This window comes from Capra hircus, chromosome 24 (genome assembly GCF_001704415.2).
Source record: "Capra hircus breed San Clemente chromosome 24, ASM170441v1, whole genome shotgun sequence".
NCBI lineage: Eukaryota > Metazoa > Chordata > Mammalia > Artiodactyla > Bovidae > Capra > Capra hircus.
Window position 1 is genome coordinate 40,168,798 of NC_030831.1, and position 25,897 is coordinate 40,194,694.

Sequence of the window (25,897 nt, forward strand, 5' to 3'; positions counted from 1 at the left end):
CTCCATTAACTCTGCTTATGTAGATGATCTCTTGGGTACTTCTGTGGTCTGTGCAGAAAGCAGGTATTGTTGTCTCATGTAGTACCTTTGATTACTCTTAACCAGAATTTGATTCATTTCAAAGAAGCTACCAAAGTTAGAATAACTTGTCAGTAAGGTCTTTGTCTTTCATATTTTCTTTGAAAAATACAGCTGGTCCAATAAGCAGAGCTGATTTTTATTTTTCATATGAAAGAAGTTGGTAGCCCAGTTAATAGCTTCCCTGGTGACTCAGACAGTAAAGAATCTGCCTGAAATGCAGGAGACCTGGGTTCAGTCCCTGGGTTGGGACGATCCCCTGGAGAAAGAAATGGAAACCCACTCCAGTATTCTTGCCTGGAAAACCCCATGGGTAGAGGAGCCTGGCTACAGTCCATGGGGTCACAAAGAGTCGACCACAACTAAGTGACTAAGACACACACTACCCAGTTAATAGGGGTGTTAGGTACTGTTGAAGAGTGCCATGGCCTTTTATGGTTTTTTGTTCACATTTAAAACAGCATTTATTCATAACTTAATTTTTGAAAGATAAATTTTCTTAATATCATACTTCTAGTTATATTGGCACAAAATTAGAATAAATTTAATATAATTTAAATAAAGCAGAGATTTCCAAGAAATATGTGAGCATGTTCTGTGTTTTCTCTGTGTTTTTCAATAGTCCAGCAACACGAATATGCAATTTAAGGAGGAAAATACGTTTCAACTCTTTTCCTCATTTTCTGCTTTTGAGCTTTTGTGAAAGACCAGGTCCCCCAGTTGAGATATCTGAGGACTTATTGCTAGCACATGCCTGTGAGAGAGATGGGCATGGAGGCCAAGAACCACCCATCCCTGCCTTCTTCTTTCTCTCGTCACCTCAACCTCTCCTATGGCAAGAAATTAATATAATGGCAGTGATCCTAAAGATCTTCAAGGTTTCTGAAGACACATCCTCAAAAAAGCTTTTATTTAGTGCTAATAGTCACTTGAAAGAAGTGAAAGTGTTAGTCACTCAATCGTGTCTGACTCTTTGCAACTTCATGGATTGTAGCTCACCAGGCTGTCTGTCCATAGAATTCTCTAGGCAAAAATCCTGGAGTGGGTAGCCACTCCAGTATTAAATGTACTTACGTATTAAAGGTATTAATGTATTAAATGTACTTAATACATTTAAAAGTTGAGATATGCTCAATGTACAGTAAAATTCACAGTTGATTCAACTAGTTGACTTTTAACCCATGTAACTACCATCCAAAGTAAGATACAGAACATTTCCATCACTCTAAAAATGTCCTTCACACCCCGTTTATATCCTGCCAGTTTCTGGCTTCTACCACCATACATTAGTGTTGCCTATTCTTGGAAGTCATATAAACAGAACATTACAGTAGATACTGTTTTGTGTCTGCCTTCCTTTACTCAGAGTAATAGTTTTTGAGATTCAAACATCATTTCATTAGAGCTTGAAAGTGGTAAAAAGTGTATGTAGGCCTTTTGGTGATTTCATTTTATTGTTGTAAGTGTTTGTCATCCAGCTGTCCGCAGGCATTGGCTGTTGCATAAAGGAGAGGCTCAAGTAGAATCTGGAGTCTCAGCTCTGTTGTTCAGTTCAGTTCAGTTCAGTCGCTCAGTCGTATTTGACTCTTTGCGGCCCCATGAATTGCAGCACGCCAGGCCTCCCTGTCCATCACCAACTCCCAGAGTTCACTCAGACTCACGTCCATCGAGTCAGTGATGCCATCCAGCCATCTCATCCTCGGTCATCCCCTTCTCCTCCTGCCCCCAATCCCTCCCAGCATCAGAGTCTTTTCCAATGAGTCAACTCTGCATGAGGTGGCCAAAGTACTGGAGTTTCAGCTTTAGCATCATTCCTTCCAAAGAAATCCCAGGGCTGATCTCCTTCAGAATGGACTGGTTGGATCTCCTTGCAGTCCAAGGGACTCTCAAGAGCCTTCTCCGACACCACAGTTCAAACGTATCAATTCTTCGGTGCTCAGCCTTCTTCACAGTCCAACTCTGTTGTAGACCCAGGCAAAATTGGGAAGTAAGCACATTTGTTTTTGGTTCCTGCTCAATTTGCTTTGACTTCTAAAAATCAAACCAAGGGTTGGCTAGGAAAGAATGAGAGTTTTACATTTAGCAAACACATTAATTGATTTTAAACAGTGAGTATAATAAACACTTTTGTCCAAATAATTGTTTTAACAATGTGTGTGAGAAAAATAAATAAGAAAATTAACTATGAAAATAAATCTCTAGAGTCTCTGTCCTTCAGTTCATTCATCCATTTATTGTTTCTTTGAATTTCTTTTGTAGCACTTCTGAGTGTCTTCTCCTGAGGGCACTGTGAAGGATCACAACTAAACAGGATGGAGTTTCTGTGCTTGAGGGGCTTTTAAGGGAGCCTGAGGGCTTTGGGAACCATGTCTTATTCAGCTTCATGCCTTCTGGAGAGGACACAAGCTTTAATTCCTTGGGGAATGGTGTTTAAGTTGGGCGCATGGGTATACTGGGTAATGTAGGAATATTGGTGTATGGGTAGGGTGTGTGGTAGAGAGGATGTACAAGGGGTCTCATAAACTAGCCCGGATGTCCTGAGGAACTGGTGAGGGAAGTAGTGGAAATGTCTATAAAAATATTTGCAAGATTTTATTTGCAGGGTGGGATTGGCTCAACGAGTGGTCAAAGATGTGTCAGTTGTTAAGGCCAAACCAATGGAAGTAAATTAATGAGAGTACCTCACCATGGGACGGTGTCTTCAACTCTGTATAGATTTCTTCAAAATGAATGAAAGCTAGTTTTGCGAAAATCAGATCAGAGCATAAACTTAACTGTTTTAGAACTGTAGGAGAGTTTATTACCCACCCCCTACTCAACCCCACCCCTTCGCAACCAAAATAACCCATATAAAATAGCTGATCCCGTGGGAGTTGCTGGCTTAATGGTAATCATAAGCATATGCTAGAATCCAAGTGCTTCAGCCAGAGTCCCGCCCTCAGGCTTCACATTTAGCGTAGCTCTTACCCCCGTTAGCTTGGCTTGTGGTTGGATGACACAGCTGGGTGTTGTGGATGACAGAATTTTCCTAGCATTGTGCACCAGAGGGATACAGGCAGGTGGGGAGAAGACTAGCTCAGCACTAATGAAACCCTGACTGTCACATGCATTCTGGTAATTCCATGAAGGCAAGAATGTTGCTAATAACAGAGCAGATTTTGTAGGTTGTCTCACACTTGGTCAGCTGCAGTTAAGCCCGCGACTGCTGGGGCAATGGAATGCACCCCTATTTGTTTTCGGAAGGTAGTGGAAGAGATCCAGTTACAGGTTTTCCATCTTCCTGGAATTATGCTACCCCTAGAACAGAATTCTCCACATACCCAAGTGGGATTAGACCTCAATTTTAGCAAGTATCCAATTAAATGAACCATTTACTGCATCAATACCTATTTTGGGGAACTCTTTTATGTACAGAATATCTTTGTGTGTGTGAGAGAGGATGCATTTATTTAAAGCCAAATTACAAATTGTAATGTCAAAATTATTTGCTGAACTACTGAAGCAAGATAACTTCACAAACAGCATGCATGGCAAATGCTATCTTTTAATTTAGAATTAATTGCTCAAAGATACACAAATGAGAACCAAAGGTGATATACTTTATGTTTTCTTGATATCTCTAGCGTGGAGACCAGAGTGATATTTTCACATATTGAAACAAGAAGGGTTATTTTTTATCATGTAGTTCTCAGCTTTTTCAAGTCCTAGAGCTCTTTGAGATGCTAATAAAAACGAGTGACCTCTATGAAAAGTACACATATGTATGCTGTGCAAGTTTGCATGCATTTTTCAGATGGTACATGGACCACAGGTTAAGAAGATGTTGGTCAGATTATTCAAAATTTCCTCTCTGCTTCCATCCAGGATATCTTTACGCGTGTAGCAGCACGACAATTTCATGTACCTGGAGAGAGCTCTCATGGTATCAGGTGTATTTCCCAGGACCTAGAGATGAGCTCTGAACAAGTGCGGACAAGCTGAGTATAAAAACAGCTAGAATGCCTGCTGTCCTGTGTGTGTCCACAAGGGCAGGACACTTCCGGGTGGCCTGGTCGTGATGGCCAGTGTCTGGACTTGGGCATTTCCGGCTGATGTGAGAAGCTCGGTGGGGCAGATGCTGGGAGTGTCTTGAGCTTATGGAATAATCCCTGTACGAAAGGGGTGTTTCTGTTCTCAGGGCTGAAAACTTTGGCAGTCAGCATCTAACGAAAGTACTGAGTTTTAGCCACTTCTCAAGGAAAGTTTAGAGGGAGCAGAAATCTTTCAGTATTTCACATGTGAGGAGCGGGGATTGCGTAACTGTTTTCTAATAGCAAGATGAGGGAAATTGTTCCGTTTTGGCCTTTTTTGGACCCCCATTCCCATAGTCCAAGCCCGGTGTCCTGAAGGGGAATTTGCTCGGTGTTTCTAGTGCTTTTCTTGGAATCCCTGTCCAGGTGTGTACTCTGCACTTGAGACTCCTGGTCCCTAGCTTTGTGTGCCAAGACGGACAGGAAGATGTTTGCTTATGCCAATGAAGCATTCCTGAGATTGGAGTTAAAGCTTCTGGTCCATCTCTGACCAATATAACTGTAACCACAAGGAAAAAAAAAAAAAAGTTTGAGCTGAAAGCTACTTAGACCAAACAACTGACCTGGTCTGTTTGCACATTATCTATTCAGTAGCTGTACCACAGTGAAAATAGATTCAGGAAAGGTGAACTGAAGTCCGGAGTTGCAAATTAATAGCATGTCTTTATAGGGAAGTTAGAAATGAAGGAGCCAAACAGATACTGCTCTCACTGCCTACAGTGATTCCCTGTGGTGGTGTCGGACAGAGTTCTGGACCGGACAGCTGTTTCTCCTTATACAGGGTTTTATATTGTGCCTTGATTACATACAGCCTGTCCATCAAGCAGTTCATAGTATATTTGAGGTCCCAAGAGTCCTTAGAAAACATCTAACCTTATTTTCCAATGAGGAAACAGATATTAAGCAGCTCAAGCCTCCCATATTCTAACATTTCTCTGCTATTTTTTATGGGAAGGACTCATTATGTTTTCTCATGTTGTCTTGTCGTTCTCTTGCATAGAACATGTGCTATTCCAACAGGACACTCCTCTGTCCACAGACTGTCAGATGACGTGTGTGTAACCAGACACGGGTGTTCGTGGGATGTGTGGCATCCGTGGATTTAGGACTGCAGCCCTTCTCAGGTCATGGGACAGAAGGCACATTCAGTATAGTGTTGTCAGTCTGTCCATTGAAAAGAAGTGTTTTAACACTGGAAGACGTAATTCTTTTGCACCGACAGATTTTCTCATATTGTCAAGTGTAGGTAGCTTCACAGATATACCCTTGGTGCTCATTTAAAGTTCAGTGAGGACCTCAGAAAGGACACAGTGCTAGCTTCAAAATGTGGTTTCTTTAAAAAATTTTAAATAACTTTTTTCCCACTTCTTTTGAGATATTATCAACATATAGCTCTGTATAAGTTTAGGGTGTCAGCACAGTTATCTGACATTGTGAAATGATTACATACATTGTGAAATGATTATAATTAGTTAATATCCACGGCCTCATGTAGATACACAATAAGAAAAAGAAAAATGTCTTTTCAAAACAATGGCCGTCGGCTCAATTCTCTTTCCTGGCTTTCTTCTTCTGTCTCCTGGACTTCTCTGTAGGAAGAGACAGCTTAAACTCTGCAGCCTGTGAAGGTACTGTGCTCTCACCCATCTCTGGGCACTTCCAATAAAGCCAGCTCAGCTGCCAGTGCTTTCTGTGGATTAAAACCCTGGGGTTTTCACTCCCAAGAAGTAGATACTGTTTTGCCTCTCATTTTGTAGGTTTAGAAACAGATGCAGAAGGTAAGTAATTTGCTCCAGTAAAGTAGAGCAGCTTCACTCCAAAACCCATGCTGCTGCTGCTGCTTTTTTTTTTTAAAATTGTGGTAAAATACACATATCCTGGACTTCCTGGATGGCGCAGCGGCAAAAAACCCACCTGTCAGTGCAGGAAACACAAGAGACATGCGTTCGATCCGTGGCTGAGGAAGATCCCCTGGAGTATGCCCACTCCAGTCTTCTTGCCTGGAGACCCCATGGACAGAGGAGCCTGGCGGGCTACAGTCCATGGGGTCACAAAGAGTTGGACACAGCTGAGTGACTGGGCATGCGCATGCACACACACACACATACACACACACACACACACACACAAAATATAGCAGAGCCTGTGCTTCTTCACCTGCATTCTCTGCCTGCTTTCTACACACCCTCGTTCCCTTACCTGAAGAGCCTCCTCCCCGTCTCAGCTGCTTCAGTTCTGTCATCCCCGGGGGCTGGGCCACAGCTTATGTTGTCTAGGAAAATCCGCCCTAGTGCCTTTTCCTCTTCCTTCCCCTCCAGTCTGTATCCAGTTTCTCTCTGTCGTGCTCCTGGTGAATCCGGGGCCCGTGCTGCCCTCCAGTCATTATTCGCGATGATAAAGATACCCTGACTGCTCTATAGCTGCCCCCACAGTGTGTGCAGCCCCCTGAGCGCTGGAGCTGCTAAGCCTCCCTGTCTTCTCACTGTCCAGCAGCGTGCCCCATAGATGCCTATGAAGTGGAGCGGAGGGGGCCATATATGATATTTTTCCCCCAAACTAGAAAGCAAGATAATCAACTCTAGTTTTAAATTTATCATAGAAGACAGTTTCTCACAGTGAGAAAGAGAAAATGAAACTCTGAAGAAGCACAAAGAAATGCTAATCAGGGTCAGGTTCCACATGATCAGTTGCTTATGCTTTCACTTTGTTAGATTTTCTCTCTTGTAAAGGAAAAAAAAAAAATTCCCTGGGACATGAAAGAGAAAGGAAATGCCTTTTGTTTTTCATGCTGTAAAACTAGAGTGTCTATGACCTCATTTGAGGCAGTCGTTCTTGGACATAATGTGTCTCCTTTAGTTAAAATGCAGCGTCTAATTTAGGACTCCATAACCAGGGATGATTCACAGGATATTAGAGGATATAATTTTAAAGACTGGGAAATGATGGCCATGAGGAACATGCACAAAAAGTGAGATTGTTGGCCCTGGGATGTTGAAAGGCAAAATGAGCCCTGCCAGCTGAGTCAACAAGAAACTTCAAACTGATGGGTTCACACATACTATACTGGGGTGTCTGAAGGATCTCCTGGTTCTCTCCTGGTGTGCCCCACCTGGAGATGGCCCTACCAGACCCTGCGGGGGCAGTGGTGGCTCTGTCATAACGGCTCCATACAGAGGAAACGATAGTGCTGTCTGTGCGATACTTGGCATGTCATTTTCCTTTCTGATTTTAGATGGCTTTCCTTTCCTTGGCATTATCTAGAGTTATGAAGTTAATTGAGGTTGCTAAGACAAGAAACCAATTTTTCTACTATAAGAAATAGCAAAGTCTCATTTATTTTTAGAGGGTTTTTTTTTCTTTTTAATGTGGACCGTTCTTGAAGTCTTTATTGAATTTGTTGCAATATTGCTTCTGTTTTTTAAGTTTTAGATTTTTGGCCACAAAGCATGGGCGATTTCGGCAACCCCTCCCAGGGATTGAACCTGCACCCCCTGCACTGGAAGGCAAAGCCTTAACTATGGACCATCATGGAAGTTCCAGCCCTGCCCCCCACCCCGTTTTGAAGACATGCCTACAAATCTTTAAAAGAATTCCAGGCATCTGGGAAGTCCAACTTCATAAAATAGTGGTCAATTAGAAAGGAAGGAGCACTGCATTTGTAGAACAGACTAATTTGATTATACTTTATTAAATAGATTAATTTTCAGGGTGGTCATTCTCATTACACGCATTTAATTGATGCTAAATTGTATTAAGAACTTAATTTTAACTCCCTTTACAAACTGGCCAGTGCCCATTCTCCCTTGGTAGACTGATGAGATTTCTACTCAGCCGTGCCTTTTACTAATCCTCATTTCTGTTCTGAGAGGAAAACGTGAATGGGGCCAAATGGAATTCTTCCCCGTACTGAATTGAATAACCACAGTTTCTGAAACTGTTTCAAAAGAATGTGAGTGTTATAAATTATTGGGTCCTCAAACCCAAATTCAAGCTTCCCTGGTGGCTCAGACAGTGAAAAATCCACCTGCAGTGCAGGAGACACGGGTTCTATCCCTGGGTTGGAAAGGTCCCCTGGAGCAGGGCATGACACCCACTCCAGTATTCTTGCCTGGGGTATCATCATGGACAGAGGAGCCTGGCGGCTACAGTGTGTGGAGTCACAGAGAAGGACAGGACTGAGCGACTAAGCACAGCACGGCCCAGACCCAAAATCAGACAGCGAAGTGAAGCAGACCTTATTTGTTCAGATTGCATCACTGGTATCACAGGTAGACCAAGGCTTAGAGCTTGACTTTCAAATTTGAGCTTGCTTCTAATCCTGTCTCTGAGCTTCCTAGAGAGCAGTAGTGGTAAAGACTCTGCCTGCCAACGCAGGAGACTTAAGAGACTCAGGTTCAATCCCTGGGTCAGGAAGATCCCCTAGAGGAGGGCATGGCAACCCACTCCAGTATTCTTGCCTGGAGAATCCCATGGACAGAGGAGCCTGGCGGGCTACAGTCTGTGGGGTTGCAAAGAGTCAGATGAGACTGATCGACTTACTATGCATGCCCACTGATCCTGTGTCTCTCACAGTCTTTTTTCTCTGCGTCCAAGACCATTCGTGTCTTCAGTGAATACAGACTTCGTGCAGTGTAACACAGGTTCCCGGCTCAGTAGGGCCGGTTGCCGAGCCCCCTCCAGCCCCTGCACCATGAGGATGTTGTCTAAACAGAAGGGACTCTGTGTGGTGGGCTCTGGAAACCCCTCACCCGGTGCCAGGCCGGTTCTTAGCTGGAATCGCAGCATGGTGACTCCCAGGCTCTGCCGCCTCAGTGGAGGAGCACTGACAGGTGACCACGCTGTGGCTCCTTCCTCCCAGCACGTCTTGATCATCTTGGCCACAATTCAGGAACGCAGAGGGCAGGCTCCTGGGAGGTGCCTCAGTAGCATCCCACCAGGATGAGCATTTATTTTTCCCTCTTTATATGCGCATAATCATTCTGTCTGCTTTGTCTTTGACTCACTGATGGAGGATGATTTTTTCTATTGTTGTGATAAGCACTATGCATAGGAGTGTTGGGTGAAGTGAAAATAGAGCCTCAGTTCAGTTCAGTTCAGTCGCTCAGTCATGTCCGACTCTCTGCGACCCCATGAATCGCAGCACGCCAGGCCTCCCTGTCCATCACCAACTCCCGGAGTTCACTCAGACTCACATCCATCGAGTCTGTGATGCCATCCAGCCATCTCATCCTCTGTCATCCCCTTTTCCTCCTGCCCCCAATCCCTCCCAGCATCAGAGTCTTTTCCAATGAGTCAACTCTTTGCATGAGGTGGCCAAAGTACTGGAGTTTCAGCTTTAGCATCATTCCTTCCAAAGAAATCCCAGGGCTGATCTCCTTCAGGCCTCTCTTAATAAATCAGTAGCTTTTGTATCTTACAGAAGTGCCACTTAGTCAAGCGATGCTGCGTCGAGGCTGTCATTTGGGAGGGCACAGAGAAATAAGAGCCTTGTGGATACCCAGGTGCCCCATGTGAAATGGTACCTGAGGGCTGATTTCCTAGTTTTTTTTTTTTTTTTAAGGAAAGTGTTCTTGAAAGAAACTATTAAATGTTTCTACATACTTTCAATACAGTATTGCAGTTGTAAAAGGTCAAAGTAAAAAATTAATTTGATGTGAGAGTCACCGCTTGTGTCTAATTAGAAATAAATCTTCAGATTAGCCTTTCAAAAATTTTGTTTAGACATTTCTATTCTGTCTAATGTAAAGTGACAATAAGAGCAAGTATCGTGTTTTCAGTGAGACCAAATTGAAATCGAGTTCCTTTTTTTCTTCTCTGTCCCTTGTGTTTGTTTGTGATTCTTAGGGATAGTGCAGTCCTACGATTCATTCTATATCACACTGTGAATTTTCAGCTTATTCAGTAAATGCAGCCCATAGTTGGAAGAATACGATACGTGAAACCTCACATAGTATGTGGCTTAGTTAGAGAGTGATCTTTAAAAATTACTTTTAGTAAAATGAATGTTTTTAAGACAATTGAAAGGATAACATTTGGAGAAATGAAGTGGAATGATTTGAGGTGTCTTCTTTTTGTTGTTTTAAAGCTTGAAATCTGATGGTCTTCCCAGAGCTGTGTCTTCTGCATGTTTCTGACTCTAGTAAGAAACAGTTCACCCCAAGCATACCGATTTTGTCTCGGTAAATACTGTCTCTGTCCATAAAAGACAAAGAATTTGCTGCAGTTCCTGTAGGAGTGTTAATAGTAAAGCTGACACACAGAGACGTACTCATTTTTCATGATTGAGATTTGGTCAAATTCTGGTCTACGTGTTAGTGAACATGTGCTTATCTTAAGTATCACCTCAGTAGCTCTAAAATACGTGATACAGTTGATTCTCTGTTTGCAAGGACTCCAGCTCTGTTCTGGATATCTACTTATCACAAATAAGACCATTGTCGTGAAGGAGCAAGGTAACAGATAGTTAGGAAGAAATGTCTGTTTAAAACATTATTATAGAATGGAATGTATAATTTGTCTTTGACCATGTGACTCTGAAGCTGTAATTACTTTCCTTACATCTTTAATGAAATTCACTTCTATTAAATGTGATCTTCAAACCTTACAGCAATTTCTCCCAAGAAGATACCACACATCCAACTTTTATAAGGAAACCTCTAAATGATACATCATTATCACGCTGAAATTAAACTTCCTTGGATAGTTGAGGCCATTTAGTGGAAATTAAAGATGAATATGGTTCAATTTTGGGTATCATAATCAGGGTGAATTTAAATACTAAGATCTAAAGAACCCGTGCTGGCTCGGAAAGAGAGAACGCTGTTAAGACGTGTAAGTCCCTAAGCAGGGCATGGTAGGCTGTTGTCTCCATCATCCTGACTCACACTGGCATAGTGCAACTTTCCATTGGCTCCATGATGACTAGTTGTGACTGTACCTTCCAGCATCAGTGACTGTGTGGACCAAGGTTAGAGTAAAGCCGTGCAGTCCAGTGCTTCAGGACACGTAAACCGATCTTCTATGAATGGAGCGCAGGGATCTCCTCCCTTCCTTCTGAAGATCCCAGTTGCCCAAGGATCTTCATAAACAATAAGGTGAGGGAAGGCCAGGAGCTGGGAAACTTTATTGTCAGTTGTTTCCCAAGGAGACTCTATCTGAGTGGATAATTTTGATCCAAGTGTGGAGAGGCCAGGAGTCCAAAGGTAAGTAATTTTTCAGAAGAATTATAAAGTGATAAGGAGACAGCATAGGGCTACTAAGGCAATTGCTAAGTTGGGGGCGTTACTGGAAGCACAGTGTCAGAGAGTGAAACTGAATAGCTACTTGTTTCTTGAAAGTGACAATGGAATTTTTAAGGACAGAAATGTCATTTGAGTGGTCGTCATAGACTGGGAAGTATTGGAGGAGGAAAGACAGTAACTTGGCCAAAGGGCCAGAGGGAAATGAAGTGTTTGAAGGTAGGAAGAGGCAGAAAAAAAGAGAAACGGAGAAGAGGACTCCTGAGCTCATGATGGTAAAAATGACAGATTTTCGGATGAGGAGATGAAAGAATCAGAATTATTTAAACCAAGTGCAACACAGAACAGTTTTCATACAGATTCTGATTCTCAGAAGGTGAATGTGAGATCATTTGAAATTCCTGTGGTGATGTACCAAATCTGTAAAATGTTTGAGACGGAAAGATCAGTAGAACTCTCTCTTTTGCAAGCAGATACGATGTTAAACTAGCGTTTATAGAGACAATGCTACGTGGCTTTAGGTGCCCAGAAAGTTTTAAAATTAGGTATGTTTTGAATTGGGGATGGAGGGTGTTTGTTTTGTATTGGTTTTGCCTTGTAGAAGTTTTAGAGTTTATCAGTAATCCTAATTAATTTTATTGGTAGGAAAAACTAAGTGGAAAATTATTGTTAAATAGAAAGCATGGAGATGGGACCATGAAACAAACAAACAAAAATGTACATAAAGATAAAAGAGTCAGTACTAACAGTGAACAGTGAACCAAGGGCGGGTTGTTGTTGGCATAGACCAATAGCTTCTGGAGTTGCTGAAAAAAAAATGATTTGAAAATCATATGAACAGAAGATTGGCTCTGAATCTTGTGCAGTTTGACTTGTGCCAGTTCCACTGGTTGTGCCGAAGTGAGATTACTATATACTTTATTGTCCAAAATGGGACACTTTTGAAAGTGAAAGCAAGTGCTATCTGATCATGTCTGAACAGCAGGTATTGTTGTTCAGTTGCTGAGTCGTGTCTGACCCTTTGTGACCCCATGGACTGTGGCACGCCAGGCTTCCCTGTCCTTCACCATCTCCCTGAGCTTGCTCAAACTCCTGTCCGTTGAGTCCATAATGCCATCCAGCCATCTCATCCTTTGTCGTCTCCTTCTCCTCCTGCCTTCTATCTTTGCCAGTATCAGGGTCTTTTCCAATGAGCTGGCTCTTCGCATCAGGTGGCCAAAGTATTGGAGCTTCATCTTCAGCATCAATTCAGTTCAGTTCAGTCGCTCAGTCACGTCCGACTCTTTGTGACCCCATGAACCGCAGCACACCAGGCCTCCCTGTCCATCACCAACTCCCAGAGTTCACCCAAACGCATGTCCATCGAGTCAGTGATGCCATCCAACCATCTCATCCTCTATCGTCCCCTTCTCCTCCTGCCCTCAATCTTTCCCAGCATCAGGGTCTTTTTGAATGATTCAGCTCTTCGCATCAGGTGGCCAAAGTATTGGAGTTTCAGCTTCAACATCAGTCCTTCCAATGAACACCCAGGACTGATCTCCTTCAGAATGGACTGGTTGGATCTCCTTGCAGTCCAAGGGCCTCTCAAGAGTCTTCTCCAGCACCACAGTTCAAAAGCATCAATTCTTTGGTGCTCAGCTTATTTTATAGTCCAACTCTCACCATCCATAAATGATCACTGGAAAAACCATAGCCTTGACTAGACAGACCTTTGTTGGCAAAGTAATGTCTCTTCTTTTTAATACGCTATCTAGGTTGGTCATAAGTCCTTCTAATGAATAATCAGGGTTGATTTCCTTTAGGATTGACTGGTTTGATCTCGTTGCAGTCCAAGGGATTCTCAGAGTCTTCTCCAGCACCACAGTTTGAAAGCATCAATTCTTTTGTGCTTAACCTTCTTTATGGTCCAACTCTCACATCTATACACGACTACTGGAAACACCAGTACCAGCTTCAACTATACCGACCTTTGTCAGCAAAGTGATATCTCTGCTTTTTAATACGCTGTCTAGGTTTGTCATAGCTTTTCTTCCAAGGAGCAAGTGTCTTTTAATTTCATGGCTGCACTCACTGTCCATCGTGATTTTGGAGCCCAAGAAAAATAGTCTTTCACTGTTTACAGCGGGTATAAACTGGGATTTTTCTAAACAAGCCAGCACATATGGTCATACTATGCCTGAGCCCAGATGCTCTGAAATGCATCCTATGTTTTCTAAAATGAGTATCATTCTGGGATGACATTTAAGTAGTTTTCCTGTATTATCAAGAAACACAAAAATCAGTTAAATTAGTATATGTCTCAATTATTGGGGTTCATATATTGGTTACAAAGGAATCGGGCCATTTTGGTCCTATGCCAGTTTCACTTTCAGCCTCTCCAGTATTGAAATGATCAAGTCTGTTAGCGTTTTGTTTTTTTTTTTTAAAGTGGACTTCTTTCATTTTATTTATTCAATTAATCTGCTGAGCAGACTTTATTTTTGTAGGCAAGAATGCAGAAAGATACCAAAAGGTTAATCTTTAAACTCAGTCTCAGTGATGAAGTGACTCTCATCCTGAAGAGGGCTGAGGTGTCCTGAACCTGGAGAGATCCAGGTTTTTATTTATCCCAAATTGCTAGATATTAGGTCCCTGACCGGCAAGCAAACCCATAGCCCCGGAAGAGAGAGCATGGAGTCGTAAGCACTGAACTTCCAGGGGATTCCCCTCTGTTAGCTTTAAAAGAACCAAATCAGTGTTGAAGAACGTTTTTCTGGCTTTGCTACTGACTTTGGCAAGTTATTTAGCTCTTCAGTTGCTCAGTTTCCTCACTGGGGATAATTTTAATAGCAGAATTAATCTCATAGACTTATGAGGATTAAAGACATCACTATAAGCAAAGACCTTAGAACAATTACTGCCACACAGTAAGATTTATATATGAGTTAATTTCTTAATCTTAATCTTGCTAAATCATGTGCTAAATTGCTTCAGTCGTGTCTGACTCTTTGCAACCCAATGGACCATAGCCTGCCAAGCTCCTCTGTCCATGGAATTCTCCAGGTGGGAATACTAGAGTGGGTTGCCATTTCCTACTCCAGGGGATTTTTCCAACCAAGGGATGGAACCTGTGTCTCCTATATTGCAGGCAGATTCTTTACCTGCTGAACTAGACTCTGTTATCTGGTTTGAGGTACAGAATTTTCTCTAACGTCTATTGCTTGCACTTAATATAACCTCTTTTGTCCTCAGTTTTGCTATACCTTAGGAATGGGGAGAATAATACCTTCTGGATACACTGTCAAGATTTAATCAGGTGAAATGGGAACGACATAACAGTGTTTGGCTCAACCTGGGGGCTCGATAAATGTTTAGTGTTTTCCCTTTCCCTTCCAGAAGTCATGTAAACATCAGCTAGTGATTGCATCTTCCTTGTAGGTCTTCTACTCAAAGAGAATACTTGAGCAAGTACGATTTTTCTTGTCTTACAGATCGAGTTTCCAGGACAAGTTTCTGTAGACAGATGTCACATCCTTTGCTCATTCCAAGATGTGGGGGTTCATTAAGTTTTGTTTTTGAGACTGAATTGATTTCTTTCTCCTCTGGGTCGGGGAAGACAGGGAGCTGCGCTGGTCTCAGCTCCACCTTGCTTGCCTTTTAATGTTAACACCTTCTCACTACACTGCTCACAGATGGGCTTGTTGCCTTGGGAGTGTGCTGCTGTATTATTGAAAATGCTCTTCGTCCCAGCAAATGGCCTGCTACTGAGAAGCTCGCAGACCTGTATTGTAGTACTGTTTCCTCATACCGTATTTTTCCTGATTCAGTGTAAAACCATACAGGCAAAAATTGTCATTCGCAGAAGTAAAAAAGAAAAAAAAAGTGTAAAAATGTTAATTCTTGTAATGTGAAAGCAGAGGTAGTAACTGGCACATTGGGAAATTATTCTTCAGTTTTTACAGCATGAGAGCCTAGCTGTGCAATCCTGGGCAAGTTACATAACCTCTCTGTGCTTCTATTTCTTGATCTGTAAAATGATGGAAGTAGCAGTTCAATCTCATTGGGTGGTACAGAGTATGAGATTAGTTAGTACATGTAAAGCACTTAAAATACCTAATCAGAACCTAGCAAACACCTAAAGAGTTTTATTATTATTGTCATTATTTTAAGCCTGCATGGCGTCTTGATTGTACATATCTCCCTATGAAAACTCTGGCCTATTGTTTGACTTCTCAATATAAGAAATATAAACACTTGAGAAATATAAAATGTTTCATTTATTAATGATCACTAATGATTAGAATTTAAAGACAGCCTCTTAGGTAAGGCACATAACTTGCTTGACTTGTGAGTGGAGAATCGTGTTTTGTTTTTATTTGTTCTTCCTTGTTGGATACATATGTGATTACATTTTTCTCACCAGCTGTATCCTTTGCAGAATTACTAAAAGGCTGTTGTTTACCACCCAAGCCCAAGAGCTATTGGAAATGGGCAATAAAATCAAGTTTTAGTAGAAGTACAGCATAAAAGCAACAGTCATCCTGTGACTTCCTACCCTCACTGTGCAGTTGAGTTAGTAATCATTGGCACATAGCTGCTAATAGTCAAAGCGGGCTGTTCACGGTTTGCAGCAAACAAGAACTGTTTGCTCTCCTGGACTCAAAACACACTTCCTCCTGTCAGTCACCTTGCTTCTTTCCTTCCTAGGAATCTGCTCAGGACCATTTGTGTTGTGATGGAAGATATGCTTTCACTTCCAAACTTTTTAATTCTAAAAAAGAGATGGGTTGAGATCTAGACACATACTAAGACTTCTTTTAAAACCTACTTGTAATTAAGAGTATTAAATAATAATAATTTTGCTCTAATTATGCAAGTGCTATGACTTTGGCTGTATTCATTCATTCTTCATTTTCCCTTCCTGCTGTATCTGTAGCCATGCGGTATCTTTCAGGTTTTTAATTTTCATTGGCATAAGAACTTTTGAAGCTGAGGTTATGACACTGGTGAGGCTAGTTTTCATTTATCTCTGAATAAATTACTGCTTTGTGAAAAGTAGAGTGAAATCATCAGTCAGTGTTCAACAGGAATATAGGTAGGTTCCATTTCTTCTGCTGTCAATTTTCGTAGTTTGTGTCTTTCAAGGAATCTGTCCGTTGCATGTAGGTTGTTGACTTTCTTGGGTTATAGTTGCTTATTGTTGTTGTTTAGTCTCTCAGTTGTGTCTGACTCTTTTGTGACCCCACCAGGCTCCTCTGTCCATGGGATTTTTCCAGGCAAGAATACTGGAGTAGGTTGCCATGCCCTCCTCCAGGGGCTCTTTCCAACCCAGGGATCAAACTTGTGTCTCCTGCATTGCAGGAGGATTCTTTAGCACTGAGCCACTGTGGAAACCCATAGTTGTTTATAGTATGCCATTAATATCCATTTTCTATCTTGAGGATTTTTAGGGCTTTCTTTTCCTAATACTGCTAATTTTTGTCTTCTCTCTTCTTGATAAAATAGCTACAAATTTACCATTTCTGTTCATCTTTTCCCAAACCTAGCTTTTAAATAATTTTTCTCTATCTTTCCTCTGTTTAATCTTTCTTGCATTAATTTTTGTTCGTTCTTATCTCAATTATTTCTTTGATTTATTTTGGGCTTAATTTGTTCTTCTTTTACTAGCTTACTAAGATAGAAGCTTAGGTCATTCATTATAGACCTGTCTTCCATTTTAATAACCTAATGCTATAAAATACCCTCTAAGGATTGCTTTAGCAGTATCTTACTAATATTGGTATGTTGTAGTTTTCTTATTATTCAGTTAAAAACATTTTCTGATTTCCCTTGGGATTTCTTCTTTGATATATGGGTTTTTTAAAAGTGTGTCCTTTAACTTTCAATATTGAGGAATTTTGTAGATATTTTTATTTTCTGATTTCTAAGTGACTTTCTTTGTCATCAGAAAACACACTTTGTATGAGTTCAGTCCTTCAGAATTTATAAAGCTTTGTTTTGTGATTTGGCATATGATTTATCTCGGTGATACTCCCTGTGAACTTAAAGAGAATATATATTCTGCTCTTTTGGGTAAGAGTATTCTAAAAATATCCATTAAGTTGATTGGGTTGATGCTATTTAAGTTTTCTCTTTTTCTTGATTTTCTGTCTCATTCTATGTGTTGTTGCTGAGCGTGGAGTATTGAACTCTTCAACTGTTACTGGGATTTCCGTTCCAAGAGTTTTTACTTCAAATATTTTGAAGCCTTTTGTTTCATTGAATGCACATTTAGGATTGTCAGGGTCTTCTTATGAATTTATTTAGCTTTTTATCTTCAAAAAATCTCTCTCTCTGTCCTTGGGCATGCCCTTTGTCCTAAAATGTGGAAATCATAGAGCTGTACTGTTCAGACATCCTTCCCCCAAAGTCGGACACTCAGTCCACAGGCTCAGCTGCCACACAGGCTGTGAAATGAATTCATACATTCATTTAATTTTCATCAGAGCCCTGGGAAGCAGATACTAGTATGATCTCTGTTGTACCCACGAGGAAAGTGAGGCTTAGAGGGATGAAGTTTCTGGAAGATCAAGCAGCTTGGAAGTGACAAAGCCCTTAACCCTGTGTCCTTCCCGTCTCCTCCCTTGCACTCTTGACCTTTGGTGATCCTTTTCTTTTTTACTACATACTAGTCTTGAGTGAACTCCGAGAGTTGGTGATGGACAGGGAGGCCTGGCGTGCTGCTATTCATGGGGTCGCAAAGAGTCGGACGTGACTGAACTGAACTGAACTGGACCTTGTACTTGATGTTTCTGTACCTGTCTCGCCAGTTCGTGAATTGATGGAGGATAAGAACGTTACGTCTTCAAAGCGTTTAACGGAGCTCTTACCCAACAGCCAGTTGAGAGGGAGGAAAAGAGGGAGAAATAGTATCTTCTTCATTCCTCATTTTGGAAAAGAAATAGTCCTAACCTCTTAGAATTAATTGCCATCAAAATGCATCCTTATCAATAAGATTAATCTTTCAATGTGACTTTGTTTTACTCATTAGAGTCAGCTGACAGGAAATGTGCTGTCCTATAAAACCGGATGGCAGAAAGGAAATATTCATTATTGTTCTGTTGTCCAGTTTATTATACCTAGTAATGATAGTCTTTGGGATAATGTGTTCTGTGATATTTGCTCCTGTTAGTCATGCCTGTAAATTCTTGTCCCTTACCAGATTGATTTTTGTGCTTTCTGTAGCATTAGATAAACATTTATTCAAATGAGATATATAGTCTCAAATAATGATAGAAATAAGCATAAGGAGACCCTGTAATCAGTAACTTGAAGTTTTCTTTTTATTCATTAGCCATATACAATGATATCTTGACTAAGTCTGTTAGTATTAATAACTAGGGCAATAAAACTGTTTTACAGAAAACAGCCAGCAGGGTACATCTGCTTCCCCAGGGAAGGGGGAGGTTATTAGAACTTCTCAAAGAACTGCTTAAAGAGGTTCTTTCTTCATTAGATGAAGAAGAAACTTGACTACTGGATGGTAGTTTCCACAGTTCACCCCCCACTCCCCACAATCATGCATGTTTTTGGAGGCATTTAAGCCTCACTTGATAACCCTCAGGGTTGAACTCACAAACTCCATGTAGACTGATATTTATTAGACTGGAAGCTACAGGTAAGGTGAGAAATCCTTGTTGCTGGAAGCTGTCAGAAGTTAATTTAGAAACTTCTTTAAATCTTTAATTACTCAATTAAAAATGCCTCTAGTATGGGGGACGCCATGAGAGGAGGAAGAGGGATATAGAAAGCCTTATCATCAGTGTCTAAAATTCTAACTTAGAAAAACAGAACAGACAGTTATTAAAGGTAATAAACTCTGGTTTTATTAGGTCGTGACTCTCTGTTCTTCACAGATTCTTCGCTGGCCAAAACCTGTAGAACTTTCAGGTTCAGTGATCATGAGATGCTTCCTCATATTTTGGAACTAAAATGACTTCATTCAAAGTGAGCAACTTTAAATCTTGATATTCCACTTTTAACATTTGTGGAAAGACCTGTAGTAGGACAGCTCTTATTCTGTCTATAAGGCAGGAGCCAGAAAGAGTGCAGAGAAGGAAAGAGAAACTTGGAAGTGGGGTCCTATTTCTTAAGCAAAGCAAGAGAAACCCTTCGAAGAGGAGATTACGTTTCACAGGATCTTTTAAGATTCAGGATCTTACCTCTCCTGGCAGTTTTATAGAATGGACAAATATCCACTCAAGTTGCTTTCTTCCTTACACATAATAGATTAATGAGCAGCCATCAAAGAATTGATTTTTAGTATCTAGTGACCTGAACTAGCCTGACCTGGATTCAGGCAATAATGTGAAGGTTCAAAACGAAATCTATTGTTCCAGGTCCCCATGACTATCCTGTATCCAGGCACGTTGTTATATTAAACATCAGCACTCAGATCATAAGAGCCACAAGGGACCACGCATCTCTAGCCTTCTTGTCTGGGTAATGCTCTTTAAAAAATCAATGAGTTCTCATCAAATCACATCACCACCAAGCTCTTACTTAAAGGGCAACAAAAGAAAGAGAGTTTCCACTTTGAACAAAAACAGGCCCGAGGAAGGATTTTAGGAACAAATTAAGCTAAACTTCTTCAGCAAATTAATTCACATTGGATATTGTACCTAGTATCCACGAGATAAGAAGTTTGTGGATATTAGGTACAGTATCCAATATGAATTAATTTGCTGAAAATGTTTGGCTGAGTGTTTTCTTGAAATCCTTAATCCACGAGTAAGAAGTTTGTGGGTTTCCCTGGTGCCTCAGATGGTAAAGAATCTGCCTGCAATGCAGGAGACCCAGGTTCGATCCCTGGGTGGAGAAGATCCCCTGGAGAAGGGCATGGCAACCCACTCCAGTATTCTTGCCTGGAGAATTCCATGGACAGAGAAACCTGGCAGGCTACAGTCCATGGAGTTGTAGAGTGGAACATGACTGAGCGACTAACACTTTAACTTCACTTCACTTCAAGAACCATCTTAATAATGTATTTAGAACTGGGTGATCTAACAAAACGTACAGTCATATTTATCTAAAATGTTTTTCAGAGTTCCAACTTGTCTTAAAATTCTATCCCATTACATTTTTCCTGGGATGTTTTTCTATTAAAAAAAAATGATTTTACATTCACTAATGTGATACATACTTGCTACAGGTTTACCATGTGTAGACCTTTGTGCTTGATTTTGCCCGAAATGTTGCATTTTTCTATTCATTTATTTAGCAATTATTTATTGCATGTTACTATATGTGGGAAAGTGTTCTGGGTACTGGGACTATTGTTAAAAACCAGCATTCCTAGTGAAGCCTTTGACTCTCTGGCAGCCTGGGTGCCAGTGGGGAGGCAGCCAGCCCACAGGCAAACAATATTTTGTATAATTTTGCATAGTTTATATTTTGTATAATTTTGGAGAAAAGTGAGAGGTATTCACTGTTTTTGTTGTTGTTGTTTAGTCACCGAGTTGTGTCCGACTCTTTTGCGACCCCATGGACTGTAGCCCGCCAGGCTTATCTGTTTTTACCCAGCTTCTAATAATGTCTGTAACAGCCACTGGGCATCTGGGCGCCATGATGTAATGACTGCGTGCTCTTACTTTATCGAAGCCCAGTGTGGGGTCTTTTCCAGTCATCTTACGCAGTTCTCACAAGCAGACATACAGTGCATGTGTTATCGGTCCTATTTATTCAGACAAAGAAACTGAAGCCCAGAGAGATTGGGTGCATTTCTTTACTAAAGGCTAGCTAGTAATCGGTGAAGGTTTTTTGAATCAAACCCTTGCTTTCTGACCATGAATCTCATGGTTTTTCTCCGCGTTCTTACTTGATAGACATTGGAGCAATCATCCACACAGTCTTTCCTTTCTACACTTCAGGTTAAGAAGCTTTCAGGAGTTGGAACAACTTTTACCAGATCACAACAGGTACAGGTTTTGCTTTTGACTTTCAAAGTGCTTTTAATAAAGCCTCCTATCTACTTAGTGGAGAAGAGAAGGAAAGGGAAAAACCATTTCTAAAAATCACCCTTGCACACCTCATGGGTTTGCATAAATCTCAGCCTTCTCGGAGCTGATTACATTCTGCAGTCTTCATTCGGAAATGGATGAAAATTTGAGCCGGGACACAAACAGGAAGGCTCTGAGGCAGCGTTGGTCTCGCAGGCACCATCTCTTTAAATAGCTCCCGTGCGCTGGGAATTGTTTTCTACTCTGAGGAGAAGCTCCCTCACAGCCCTTTGTTTCTCTGGCCCGCAGAGCTGGAGGCAGCTGCGGGACAGGTCCTGGCTCCCACGTGGAGTAGGAGGCAGAACTCTGTAGGTGGGGGGGTACAGTGGGCTGGAGGATGGCCTCCCCACCCCTGGGCCATGAGGACACCGGGCCACAGAGATGTTTTGAGTGTCCATCTCCCTTGATGGCATTCGTGACGCTCTTAACCTGCTAAGGGGTAAGTTTCAGAGCATTTCCTCAATCAATATTTTGGGCTGTAGGCTTCCTTCTGCTAACTGGTTGTTTGTTTGTTTGTTTGTTTGTTTCCTTTCACTTAGGCAAGGAGAAAGCAGACAGTTGCTGTAACTTTTTTGTTTGTTTTAAATCCATTTTTCGGTGAATGCATGGGAGGGGCTCATAGTTTTTTTTTTTTTTTTCATTAGATTATTGGTACATAGTATTAAGTGACAGTAAACTGTTAACTTTTGAACCTTTCACAATTTTTGTTATGGTGTGAATGTAAGTTTCTAAAGCCCAAATATAGAAGGGAAGTAGGTACGCCCTGTTACTAATTTGAGAAGACTGGTTAAAATGGGATCTTAATAGATGCTTAAAAATGAATGACTTGGAGGTGTTTTGCTTCCAGTTCCTGTTTTTGCACGGGAGCATTCAAACTGATCTAATCTTTCCAGATGATTATCTAATCTCAGAAACATCTGCTGAGGGAGACTCCATTACCCAAGCAAGCTCTTCTACCCTTTAATGGAATTAAAATATTTCTTTGGAGGGGCTGCCAGTCTTTCCTCTGATTTCAGTGCTGGGGCAAATGGTGCCAAGGGGAAATGGCTGAGTCTCTTGGCCTGGTTCATAGAGAAGACATGTGGGTGAGAAAGGGGTTCTCGTTTTTATGCCTGCCCTGATCTGGCCTGGGGTTTGTGTGACTGCCTCTGTCTATTTCCTCTGATCTTTCCCTGCCCTCCGTCTGCTCTTCTCTTAGGCACCTTCTTTGAGACACTGGTGCCACACAACACCAAAAGTTCTGATTAGATGCAAGCGGAGGGTCTACTTCAAGAAACACAAGTGCGTGCTGTCCCCGGAAGACTTCCCTGGTCTGCTTGCCTCGTTTGCTGTTTAACTCTTAGAACACTGTTGTCCGTACAGCCACTTGTCAAGGCTACTTACCGCACTTCTGTTTTCTTTTTCTGCCTTTTCTTGTCCTCTGTGTTGTCTTTTGGGGGGAAGTGAAGAATCAGGGACAATGGTTTTGTTGTTTATTTGAAATTCATTTCCTTTGAATCGGATTAGAATCATTTGCTTCACTGTGTTCTGGATTCTTTTTATTTAAGTAGCATCATCTTTATATTTCGCAAGTCTGTTTTTTTGTTGTTTTTAAATTGTTTTACTAGTGTATTTTGTCATCAATGGTAAAGTCTACTTTGGCCTCACTGAGATTTCATTTTAGATTAGAATGTGGTAAGAAAGCCTGCTTAACTGAAATACTGTTTTTTTTGTTTGTTTATTTCTTTTTAGTTTTATCATAGATTTGAGGGGGTAGTAAGCATAACCAAGGTTCATGACAGGAGATAAGTTTTCAGTGTGATATCTAGGATTGTGGAAATAGCTTGATGCACTCATTTATTTGTGAAAATAAAGTTCCATTTTTGTGCTTTGATGATTATTACTAAATAAGGAGTATGTAATTTTGAATCTTGGAAGTAATAAGGAATTTGCTTTATATTTATAAATAATTTTCAGTTTCACATTCTGTGGTTTCACTGTGATAGCCCCTGTAGTTCTGTATCTAATCACAACCCTGCCCTCTCCGTACGTGTTCCATCTTTACATATTTGGTAAGGCCCTGGTTAAACTCTAAGCCCAGGGATGAATTGAAGAGCAGCTGTGCTAATCAAAGGCAAATTTAACAAGATAGGACTTCTGTTTAGATTTGAAAATGTATAAACAAAGGACTTAATTTTTATGATCCTAAAGTTTAAAAAAAATCAGATGGAAAGCAGAACAACAACAATGCTTAGGTTACCCAAGCAAGCACAGTTTTTGCAGATAAGGAATTCTAAAGGCAGTGGGCATAATAATGCAAGGCTCCAATAGGGAAGGTCCCAGCAAAAATCATCTGAAAGGTAATAAAATAGCTTAGAGGATGAGCTAAAAGGATATCAGTGTCCCTCTGCAATAAGCAGAATGAAAAAGTGAAGTACCAGATTTACTGGAAGGCCTCCTACTGACCCCAGCTGAGCTGAGTGCAGGAATGTGTTTCAAAGCCTGGTTAAACCCCCAGAGGTAGTGTTCTGAGTCAGCCTTGCTGACGTAAACACAGACCCTGCCTGGAAATCTTCCAGAAGCAGGGAGTGAAGGCAGCTCAGTCGAGATGTGCGCTATTGTTACGGTAAAGACACGGAAAGCCGAGTACTGCCGTCTTGGGAGACAGAGCGCAAAAGCCTTTCAGCTCACTCTGAAGGTGTCTACAACCTGGAGGTGAGTCCACTCACAGAGAAAATAGCACTAACCATGGCCTCCAAGTGCTTGTCTAAACAGAAGGACAGAGGATCGAGAGAAAGGGTCTCGTTTCTTAGTGCTAGAGAAGCCTGTAGATCATTGAAGGGGGAAAAACTATCGGGACCAAGTGAGTGCTAATGAGGTGGACTTCCATTGCTAGGCAACTTGGGTGATGAATTAATAACAAGCCTACAAGGCTCAGGTCCCAGACAGACTCAGGTCTTGTACGTGAGCAGGGTGAACAGGTCTTGTTTCTGTGAGCTATGAAGCTCCCTGTTTCGCACTGTCCGTTTGTTAGATACAGACAAGTAAATGAACACAAAGACTTCAGCTGTTTTTCCTTCTCTTATGAAAATAGGCAGTAAAATTGGGGTCAGATATGTAAAAAAATCTCCTGCTTAAATGCAGTTCTCTGTTTTAGACTTTCCAGGAGTCTAGCAATCGCTAGTTGGGACAAGAAAAGTCCATTATTTCGCTTTAAAGGATAGAAGGTTCAGTTATTTGTGTACTGAAATGGTATTTAACTGTCGGAAACTTCTGGAATAAGTAGGTGATAGTAGAGTTGTTTTCACCTTGTTTTCCTTCTTGTTCCATGAGTTGCAATGCTAATCCCAAATAGTGCTTCCGTGAACTTGGAAAGGAGTCTTGGAGTTATGGAGATAGGAACCACATGCCAGTCCTGCCTGCTGAAGGTACTTAGAGAGCCTGGTGTCAGGCAGCCACAGGAGTGAGAGGAATAGTCAGCCAGGGGCTTTGTAGCAATATAAATGTAATTGTCATGAGGCCAGCAGAGCGTGTGCGCACTTCAGAAGATTCTTCTTGTATAATAGTATGGTATGTATCAGTTTCTCTCATTCTTTGACAACCTCAAATGATTCAGTAGGTATGAATATTTTGTGCTTCCCAGGTGGCGCTAGTGGTAAAGAACCCGCCTGCCAATCCGGGAGGCCTTAGAGACTTGGGTTTGATCTCTGGGATGGGAAGATTCCCTGGAGGAGGAATGGCAACCCACTCCAGTATTCTTGCCTAGAGAATCCCATGGATAGAGGAGCCTGGCAGGCTACGGTCCATAGGGTCACAAGGAGTCAGACACGACTGAAGTGATTAACCCGGCACACACGCATGAATATTTAAGTGTATTTTAGTTCAAATATTCCAGGATTTATCACTTGATCCATCTCTGTTTGCTGCTGCTGTTGCTTGTGCTCTCCTCCTCTTTGTCCTTCTGACAAAACAAAAGGCCTAAAGCACAGCCTTCTTTTGAAATTAGGCAAGTCTGTGGAGACCCCTTACCAGTAAGAGGTTGTAGTCCCTTTGAAGTGCATTCTAATCTATGAAACAGAACCCAGACATCAATATTAGACAATCCCATCCTAAGCTTTTTCAGGAAGTAGTATAATTTCCAGAGTATCAGAAGGGTCTGAATGGGAGCTTCAGTTTCAGCATCAGTCCTTCCGATGAATATTCAGGGTTGATCTCTTTTAGGATTGACTGGTTTGATCTCCTGGAGTTTGATTGACTGGAGTCTCCACGGGACTCTCCAGAGTCTTCTCCAACACCGTAATTCAAAACCACATGCGTCCTTGGAGCCTTCTCCATGTCTCCAGTGCGTCCACAGCATCTCCATGTGTGGTGTGGCTTCTTGATGATATCCGTTCATCCACCCTGCTCTGAATTTAGTACTGGACGTCAGCATCCGTCTCCTATGTGGTGCCCAGAGCAGAATCCCAGGTCTGCTGCGTTCAGGACAACCATCTCCCCTTTCTTTCTGTACATCTAT

The 25,897-nt window shown here is 41.5% G+C and overlaps 1 protein-coding gene across 5 annotated transcripts in view; it reads left to right on the top strand.

Annotated features, from left to right (window-relative positions):
- ARHGAP28 (Rho GTPase activating protein 28) overlaps positions 1-25,897 on the top strand; it is a 142,859-nt gene that overhangs the window by 13,504 nt on the left and 103,458 nt on the right. Inside the window, exon 1 of one of the 5 annotated variants that reach the window (XM_018039593.1) lies at positions 21,289-21,841. The exons of the other annotated variants lie outside the window; for them this stretch is intronic. The gene's annotated coding sequence lies outside the window, so the exon portion shown is untranslated. Of the gene's footprint in view, positions 1-21,288; positions 21,842-25,897 lie in introns of those variants that run through there. 5 annotated transcript variants of the gene reach the window in all.